A 10791-nucleotide genomic window follows, 5' to 3' on the forward strand; every position below is an offset into this window, starting at 1 on the left:
CCTTAATTTTAATAACCTCATTTTAGCTTTGAGAGATTTCTCCAAGAAAATTCCAGAGATTTTAGTATGTGTATTGATTTGAGTTTAAAAACACTTAAGTATTTGTATTTTTTTATAATTTTATTACAAAAATAATATAACACTTAGTATTACCACATAATCGTATGTGTATTATAATTATAATCTCCAATGCAGCTCCCGCGATAATCTGGAACGCAGTTTTGTTTTACATTTATAAGAATTGGTATTATTTTTTCTTGATCCTCTCCCCATTGAGCACTTATAGCTGCTATGCCAATGTATAAGATAATCAATAAGTACATGAATTTCATTTTTATAGAATTTCTTTTAGTTTGGGACTTTGTGAGAGACAAAATATGCCGCAACTTTAGATTTCCAAATGTTTACTAAAATTTGTCAAATTAGCTTTTTATAGGCAAATCGAATTTCTTACACGCATATACCATACGTGCAATATATATGTATGTGTATAAAATTTCCTTATCACTATATTTATAATACCAAACATTTGGTGTGTTCCAATTCCAAGTAATCTAAAATACTGGTTCCCAGAAAAATGTCGAGTTCGCCATATAACAAGCATGTTTAAATCCGGCTTCGAAGAGCTGATGCAATTGTTTTGAATTCGCATTACCATTGACTTAAAATTTTTAAAAGGAGGGTGAGATCTTTCCCAGAACCATTTAAATGAAGTTCCGCCTTTTAGTAAAGTGACTAATATTTCCATTAGTTAACGCATGTTTATTTCATTCTATTTTTATATATTTTACTTATATAGTCTCTATTTGCATATATTTTTAAGTAAGGTTAGTCCTTTCGGTGAAGCACTGCGAGCACGTGTTATTGATGATTATAATAACGGACTTCTTAAAAAGAAATGTCTATAAAGTACAAAAATCACAAGTCATCAATCTCATGAATAATTTCGAAATATTAGGAAAAAAAATGTCGCAGTAGTGCATCGTAGAGGACGACGAAGATAAACAGATGAAAAAACTGACTGCTCAATTGTAAGGGAGGTAAAAAAATGTCCATCTAAAAGCGCTCCGCAATTGGTAAAGGACGCCCGAATGACGCTGATTTATGCAGTTAGCGACCAGCGAAGAAACCGCTTATTAGCAAACGTAACCAACTAAAACGCGTTTGTCAAATTGGTCTTCTATATGCAATTTGAATGCTTTACACGCATATACCATACATACAATACATATGTATTTGTATACAATTTTTTTACTACTATATTTATAATAACAAAAATGTGGTGTGATCCAATTCCAAGTAATCAAAAATACTGGTTCCAAGTATAAATCCGACTTCGAAGAGCGGATACAATTGCAGAGAATTCGCATTAACATTGACTTAAAAATGTGAATAGGATGGTGAAATCGATTTCAAGTTCTACCCAGTTATGCTTTCTAGTAAAGTACAGTTCCATTAGGAAACGGGTGTTTATTTCATTCTATATTTGATTGATTTAAGTTTTACACCAGAGTTCATATTTTAATATATATTACTTATATCGGGTGATTTTTTAAGAGCTTGATAACTTTTTTTTTAAAAAAAACGCATAAAATTTGCAAAATCTCATCGGTTCTTTATTTGAAACGTTAGATTGGTTCATGACATTTACTTTTTGAAGATAATTTCATTTAAATGTTGACCGCGGCTGCGTCTTAGGTGGTCCATTCGGAAAGTCTAATTTTGGGCAACTTTTTCGAGCATTTCGGCCGGAATAGCCCGAATTTATTCGGAAATGTTGTCTTCCAAAGCTGGAATAGTTGCTGGCTTATTTCTGTAGACTTTAGACTTGACGTAGCCCCACAAAAAATAGTCTAAAGGCGTTAAATCGCATGATCTTGGTGGCCAACTTACGGGTCCATTTCTTGAGATGAATTGTTCTCCGAAGTTTTCCCTCAAAATGGCCATAGAATCGCGAGCTGTGTGGCATGTAGCGCCATCTTGTTGAAACCACATGTCAACCAAGTTCAGTTCTTCCATTTTTGGCAACAAAAAGTTTGTTAGCATCGAACGATAGCGATCGCCATTCACCGTAACGTTGCGTCCAACAGCATCTTTGAAAAAATACGGTCCAATGATTCCACCAGCGTACAAACCACACCAAACAGTGCATTTTTCGGGATGCATGGGCAGTTGGCCACCAAGATCATGCGATTTAACGCCTTTAGACTATTTTTTGTGGGGCTACGTCAAGTCTAAAGTCTACAGAAATAAGCCAGCAACTATTCCAGCTTTGGAAGACAACATTTCCGAAGAAATTCGGGCTATTCCGGCCGAAATGCTCGAAAAAGTTGCCCAAAATTGGACTTTCCGAATGGACCACCTAAGACGCAGCCGCGGTCAACATTTAAGTGAAATTATCTTCAAAAAGTAAATGTCATGAACCAATCTAACGTTTCAAATAAAGAACCGATGAGATTTTGCAAATTTTATGCGTTTTTTTTTTAAAAAAGTTATCAAGCTCTTAAAAAAAATCACCCGATATATTCCCTATTTGCGTATATTTATAAGTAAGTATATCGAAGTAAGTTTGGTTCGTTCGCCGTATGATTTTTTAATTCCACACAGTTACCCTCGCCTTTTAGTAGTTATTTTTTGCAAACAAGTTTGGTCTAGCTCAGGCCTGTCCAACATACGGCCCCCGGGCCACCATCCGGCCCGCATAGGCCCTTCATCCGGCCCGCCATCTCTTATAGTCTTTGGGCATCCCAGTTGTATAGGCCTGAAACTTGTGATGGATAAAGTAGTGCAGACAGTTAATTTTATACGCGCAAGAGGGCTTAACCACAGACAGTTCCAGGCTTTTCTGGCTGATGTCGGTTCAGTTCACGAAGACATTGTATACTTCAGTCGCGTTCGCTGGCTCAGCAGAGCAGCTACACTAAAACGATTCTATTCCCTGCTGGACGACTTAAAGATTTTTCTTGGCAACAAAGACCAAGAAATTACTTTCCTTACTGATGAGGAGTGGTTGGCTGATCTGGCTTTCCTGGTTGATATAACCAAATATCTTTCTGATCTTAACTTGAAACTGCAAGGGAAAGACCAACTATGCACACAGTTATACGAACACGTTCTAGCTTTCACAAAAAAGCTTTTGTTGTTGGAAAAGCAGCTGGAACAAAAGCAGTTGATTCATTGGGAGACCTTATCTACAAGAAAGCAAGACACCTTGGATTTTGACAAGTACGTGTTGATGTTACAAAGATTAAGGAACGAGTTTGACGACAGATTCGCAGACTTCAAATCACAAACTCCCTGCATGAAAGTGCTTCAAAATCCATTTGATGTTGAAATTGAAAGCGCTGCGCTGAGTTTACAGCGGAAGTTAATAGAATTGCAAAGCAGCTCTCATCTAAAAACAGCATATAATAATTGTCTTCCAAACTTAATTGAATTTTACAAAAAGTATATTACACCCTGTCAATACCCAAACCTTACTAAGCTGGCTATTCAACATATTTCTTTATTTGGTAGCACATATGTTTGCGAGCAGCTGTTTTCTCGCATGAAATTTAACAAATCAAAAACCAGATCATCTTTATTAGATAGCCATCTTAAAGGCATTTTGCGCATAGCCACTTCTAAAACTCCAGCTGACATAGATGCGCTATGCAAACAGAAAAAATTTCAAACATCTCATTAATAAGATTTTAAGAATAAGAATATCTTTATATGCTAAGGCCATAGTTACATTAATAATAATATATTAAGATTTATATGATGTTGCTTTTTATAAATAAATAAATATACCAAAACTGAAGGTCATTTTATTTTTTTTTGGCCCGCTACGGTTATAAAAATGCTAAACCTGGCCCTTCACAAAATTATGTTGGACGGGCCTGGTCTAGCTTCTTCATCGACACACCGGCCGCGATGATCAAAATGTTGGCATCCCAACCGAGGTCTACTTGCTAAGGCCATATTATCCGTGTGCATGAGGTAATTTGTTTGAAAATTCCCATCCGTGGCTACAAGAGAAATGCATGAAAGCATTAAATATGATGATGCCACTTAATTTAACGTTGTTGTTGAGATATACAGAAAATATATACAATATAACAATCGTGCGGATAGAAGTTGGAATCGTAAGCTTTGTAATTTGTTTTTAACTAATGAAAACAAGATTTAGTCAGTATAGTATATCAATATTTGTAAATATTCAGATCTCGGTTCATTGAAGCCTTTGGTTTTTTTGTGATTTCACTACCTAAGTGAATTATCGTTTCGTGTTCAAAGTGGTTTCGGGCTCGAACTGCGTTACCCAGATTTTTAAGTCGTAATGGCGTAAGCGTAATCTCATACTTGGCTTTGATATTAACTGGTTTTTCAGACTTTGAAAATTATTTGATGTCGAGTGCTTTCTTCCTGCCCTTCGTGGCCACGAAGAGCGATACCCTGATTTTTATAAAACTTGTATATCTTACTTCAATCTTCCACTAATTTTTGACCCTATTGGATACTAAGCTAATACATTATTATCGCACTGATATAATTATTTTAGTTAAAATACTATTTAGAAATAATTAATTTTCAAAAACTGTAGTGTGGCCACTACAATAATTTCGAAATGAAAGGATTAAGTCACGCGGTTAAATTTTGTTATATTTCATTATCAGTTAAGCTTATAAACACTTAAATATATATAACAGTGAATAAATTTGTAAGAACGTCGACGTCATTTTTGATTTTGTTTCTTTGTTTTTGTATATGTTTACATAAGACATATGCCCTCTTGCCGACGATTTATTTGGGAAGATAAGCGAAGTGAGATTCTAATAATCAATTCGCATTGCAAAGAACTTTATTATTTGTTATTTAAAATAAATGAAAATATCTGATTTATAGCAATAAATAGTAGAGTTTCACTGGCTATGTGAAGAGTTTAATATATTTACAAATATCTCAGAGGTTACGATTGAGTCGATTGGACACCAAGATCGTGTGATATCGCTCCGTTAGACTTTTTCCTATGTCTATAGTCTATGCGGACATTTCCGCTTCGATTCAGGCTTCGGAGTAAAAGATCACCAGTTACAAGTCGAAATGGTCGATCGAGACAGCAAAAATTTGACTCAACGAATGGACCATCTGAGACGTAGCCGCGGCCAATATTTGAAAGAGATAATCTCCAAAAAATAAATGCGAAAAAATGCTCTTTCGGATCATGAAAAACATTCCCCACAAAATTTTTAGTTTCTGTGCTTTTTTTTTTAAGATAGGGAACCTCTTTTGTATGTTCTGTGCTCGAAGTTCGAAACACTTCCCTAATACTGATATACATATATTCAATCGCAACTGCTGCCAGTGAAGGTCGAGTATTTAAAGCATGTAGTTCAGGTATTTTCATTTATTTAGAAAAATAAACAATAGAGTTCTATGCAATGCAGGCTGATTATAAAAATCTCACTTCTGTTATCTCCAAAATTAAATCATCGGCAAGAGGGCGTATACGTAAGCAAATACAAAAAAACCCAAAACAAAAATGATGTCGACATACGTACAAATGTTTCCACGGTTATATGTATATATTTAAATGTTTATAAACTTAACTGATAATGAATCAAAACAAAATTTAATCACGGAATAAAATCATTTCGTTTCGATGTTATTGTAGTTGCTATACTGCAGTTTTTGAAAATTAATTGTTTCGAAATAGTGTTTTAAGTAATTATCTCAGTGCGATAATATTGACTTAGTATCCAGTAAGTTCAAAAATTACTTTGAAGATTGAAGTCACATATAGAAGCTATATAGTAAAAGTCAGGGCATCGCTCTTCGTAGCCACGAGGGGTAGCAGGAAAGAACTTGGCATCAAATAGTTTCCAAAGGTGGTTTGACGGTGGCTCTTGTCTGCTAACCAGTTAATAACAAAGTTTAGTATGAGATTACGCTGACGCAATTACGTCTAAATAATTTGAGAAACCATATCCGATCACGAAACCACTTTGAATACGAAAATATAACTCACTTAGTTAGTGAAATTTCAAGCCAAATGCTGGCATGTACCAAGATCTGAATATTTTCAAATATTGATATACTCACGCAGTCTCGTTTTCATTAGTAAAAAAAATCACAATGCATACGAGCTTAGCTATGGATATTTTTCAATTTAGTAAGCATTCGAACTTCTATCAGCACGATTGTTATATAAATTTTCTGAACCTCAAAACGACAATATATTTAATGCTTTTATGCATTTCTCTTGCAGCCACGGATGGCAATTTACTAACAAATTACCTCAAGCATACGGACAATATGGCCCTAGCAAGTAGACCTCGGTTGGAATGCCAACATTTTTATCAACGCGGCCGGTGTATCGATGAAGAAGCTAGACCAGGAAAGGATAACTGTGTGGAATTAAAAAATCGTACGCCGAACGAACTGAACTTACTTCGATATACTTACTTATACTTGTAAATATATGCAAATAGAGAATCTATAAGTAATATATATAAAAATTAGACCTCTGGCGTTAAAATTAAATTAAGTAAATATAGAATGAAGTGAACATGCGTTTGCTAATGGAACTATTAATCACTCTACTAGAAGGCGTAACTTCATTTAAATGGTTTTAGTTAAGATGGGAAGAACTTGAAATCACACCAAATTTTTGTTATTATAAATATAGTGATAAAGAAATTGTATACAAATATGTATTGTATGTATGTATATGCGTGTAAAGCATTCAAATTGCAAATTTTTTTTGACTATAAAATGTTGAATGGCTTCTAACAAATTTTAGTTAACATTTGGAAATCTATTGACAAAGTTGAGGCGTAATTTTTCTCTCAAAAAACTCCAAAATCAAAAAATTCTATAAAAATGTAAATAAAAGTGTACATTTTCACAGCAGCTATAAGTGCTCAATTGGGTGAGAATCAAGAAAACATAATACCAATTCTTATAAATGTAAAACAAAACTGCATTCGAGATCATCGCGGAAAATGCGTTGGATATGACAATAAGTGAATGTCAAATATGCAACAATGGTGGTTGAAGGTTTAAACACAATGAATTATAATACACATAGGATTATGTCGTAATGTTAGGTGTTATATTACTTTTGTAATAAAATTATAAAAAGAAAAAATACAAATAATTTAACGTTTTCTCAAGTGACTCAAGTGAATTCACCTATTAAAATTTCAGGAATTGTTTAGGAGAAATCTCACAGAGATATTTTTTTGTTTTCATTATAATGAGATTATTAAAATTAAGGAAACATTTTGTTGAAAGCTTACATGCTTAATAAAATTAATTTAGTTAGCATTTGAAAATCTTTGAGTGAAGTTGAGTCAGAGTTTGTGTTTATCTCTCGAAAAAACCAAAAGCAAAAAAATATTATAACAACAAAAAACTTTAACTACGCTAGGCCTCCCTTCACAAATCAAAAGGTTTTTCATACCAGAATTTTATTTTTATCGTTCAATTATTAATATTGTTGTAATGATTTGAATAATATTTCATTAAATTAAAAAAGTTATTCAAACAAGAACTTGATTTCGATCGTTCAAGTTGTATGGTAGCTGTGGACTAAAGTGACCTGATATCGGCGGTTCCGACAAAGAGCAGCTTCGAGGTAAACTTAGTATACCCAGTTCAGGGAATAAAAATTATATTTGTGTAGCAGTTGATGGTACTAATGATATACATACGTGTCTACCAATTGGGATGAGGTAAATTTGACAGCTCATGGAGGCCATGCTTGTTTACGAATTCATGTTAAGTTTTGTCAGTGTGTTCAGTAAGGTTTGCCATTTCATCATGTCACGTATCATTTTGGTGCAATGCTTGGAAATTTTCGAAGATCATTAGGTAAGCTCACGTTCTCAGCTGGCTTTGGTTTATTTATTTTTTTCATTTAAAAATCATCTTCTTAGATGAGATCTATTTCTAGCTTAATGGCTTCGTCAACAAACAAAATGGTCGGTTTGAGGTGAGTCATATCCACGTGTGGTCCAGGAAACGTAGTGGAATCCTTAAGGGTTATAAGGCCTTATTTCAGCGGAAACGTCATAACACGATGTTGACCGATTTTTTCCCCAGATTTGGCGGCTCGTTAATGTGGAGAAATGGTTTAGTCAAAATCTTGGAAATTTAATGTCTGTAAGTTATTTTCTTTGGGCGTATGTTAAATCTAAGGTTTACGCCAAATAACCAGCAAAGTTTGAGAAGCTCGTAAGCAACGCTGCACCGGGTCATCGAAAATTGGAATAAACCGGGTGGAGATATGGAAGCGGAGCCGTGTTGGTCATTTGGCCGATTTTTTGTTAAAATCATAAATGTCATGAATTTATCTGCAATTAAAAAGGAGAACCTATTTGCACCGAATTTAAGTGTTTTATTTCACTTTAGCACGACGTCGTTTTTGTTGATAGACCCTTTACATGAGATCAGCTATGAATACCATATGTAACTGTCACATAAAAATAGATGTGTTTGAAAAAAATAATAATATATAGTTAATGAGAGTACACCAACAAAAACAAAAATAATCACAAAGTTCGTGTGTACCAGTGTTATCACTGCAATGTAGAATCCCAAGTGAAGCAAATTCAGTTCAATCTTGAAAGCCTTTGTGCACAGTTAAAAATAATTTTTCTCCACTCATTTGGAAAAAAAGCAACAGCCATGAAGCTTATACACCTATTAATCTTATGTATTTGTCTCGTAACGGCAGCAGAAACAATGGTACTAAATAACACTACCATGAGAAATTATGCTGTTTTTATATCCAGACCAAAATGTAAAAGTTATGATCATCGTGGACAATGTATTGGTGGAAGCTCGAAATAAAAGGATATAAAAATATATAGGAAAATTAAAATTAGCACACATCATTATAATCAATAATAACTTCGTTGGAATTTAGAACTGCGAACAAAAAATACATATGTACATAAATATAAAATTACAATAGGTATTAGACGTTTCCAAATAAGGAAAGAATAAATGTAGGCCTTAATAAAATTAAGTGATTCTATAGTTATATTCTATAGTTATATATCTTTATTCAAATAATATGTTCTAAACTTATCCATTTATTATAAAATAATATCGTAGTCAAGACGATATTTTAATGGGCAAAACTGGAGGCTTTCTACATGGTACTGGACGAAAAATCATCGATATTTCAAGGTGAGATAAATACAATTTTAAATATAATTTGTGTTAAAAACAACTTTTCGTTTAGAGAAATGATATATCGTATATACATACTATGATCGTTTAATGGCCATCCCTGAAAAAAATTTCCCTTATCTCAGAAACACTTGAAATTTGGAAGAAGATTTCTAATGAATGATTCCACGAAGATTAGCAATTTAAATACATACGAGGCTGTAATTCTCATAAGAAGATTATTTTAGTAAAAGTGTTATTTTCTAGGAACGAAAAGTTGAACCCAATCTCAACTTCCGGTCAACATTTTTTAATCAATAGTAAGGCACTTTTTCAACAAATTCATCATAAGCTTCTCAAAGACGGTGTTTAAATGAGTTAAGTATCCACCCACTATTCACGGAAAAAACTGGCGCACCCTAGCTCAATACACCACAACCGATGATAACATAGCACAAGACACCTCACAATACCTGTACACCAACACACTAAGCAAAAAGGATGGACAACAGGATAGCAGACAATTCGTTCGACACACTTCGTCACATACATTCGATGAGAATACCAAAGCAAGTTTCAAGCAACGGGTGCCATTGCGAGGAAGTCGACTCTCGCCGCACCACTTGTCGACATTTATTTTAATCAAAATTAAAATTTAAAACACTTATAATATTGCATATTATATTTGAGTTAATTTTTATTGTTAAAATACAAATAAAATTCATTTTTATTAAGAGCGTATGCTCTAAAGAAATTTTGTATTCAACTTAAACAGACGGATTTAATCTTGCTTATTATGTATTATATATGAATATATTGAAAAAGCTATCTTTTTTCTCGATATTATGAATGTGGGATCGGAGTTCGCAAAATCAAGCATGTCCAAAGGGACCTCTTTACGGTACTCAGCTTTAGCGAGGCGAGGCGAGCAGGAACGCGTGCCATATGTACCCAAAATTTCCATCAAAATCATTTGAACGAACTCGCGATAGATGTCGGGCTCCTTTGCCATTTTGCTAACGCTTGCCGGACGATTTTTAATCACCATTTTCTTTGCTTTTATAACATTTTCATCAGTTGTTTCATAATTTTGTTTCCTGTAACATCTAGTACACTAACTCGTTTCGCTAGAATTGTAATGAGCTCGACATATGTCATGTTGCTCTTGCAAATATATCTGGGTGGTGAATTTAATTTCTTTTTTTTTGTAATGATTACTTTGTTGGGAACATTAATTAGGTTAAAATATTTTACGTTTTACAGTATCCTAGTACTGAGGTGAAAAGAGAGCACTTAGAAAAAAAAGACCTGAAACAGTTTTAAAGCAGTAGTGCATGGTTTCCGTGGAAATCATAGAGCTGACAGTTATGACGAGCTGATCACGGACATGAATACGAATCTCTTCATCGTCGAATGAGCAGTGTCAGTAGTAATTAATTTAAGGATAGTATGGGCGTTTATTTGGAAGAACAAGGGAAATGCTTCCAGTATACAGTGTCGGGGACTATATCTGAGGGTTAATAAGAGCAAATTTTGAAAAATATGATAGGAAAAATTTAACTGTAGATTTTTAAATATTGAAAGCCTACTTTAAAATGTCTCTTGTAAGAATGAATCCTAAATCGATAT

At 33.8% G+C, this 10791-nt stretch overlaps 1 long non-coding RNA gene across 1 annotated transcript; it reads left to right on the forward strand.

The window, feature by feature from the left end:
* The first annotated feature begins 8615 nt into the window (after positions 1–8615).
* On the forward strand, positions 8616–9934 carry LOC126766521 (uncharacterized). The gene is made up of 2 exons (XR_007668901.1): positions 8616–9180; positions 9236–9934. It is a non-coding gene; the product is annotated as an uncharacterized LOC126766521 (long non-coding RNA).
* Positions 9935–10791: the final 857 nt, after the last annotated feature.

The sequence above is a fragment of the Bactrocera neohumeralis genome, unplaced genomic scaffold (assembly GCF_024586455.1).
Source record: "Bactrocera neohumeralis isolate Rockhampton unplaced genomic scaffold, APGP_CSIRO_Bneo_wtdbg2-racon-allhic-juicebox.fasta_v2 ctg1535, whole genome shotgun sequence".
In the NCBI taxonomy this organism is placed as follows: Eukaryota; Metazoa; Arthropoda; class Insecta; order Diptera; family Tephritidae; genus Bactrocera; species Bactrocera neohumeralis.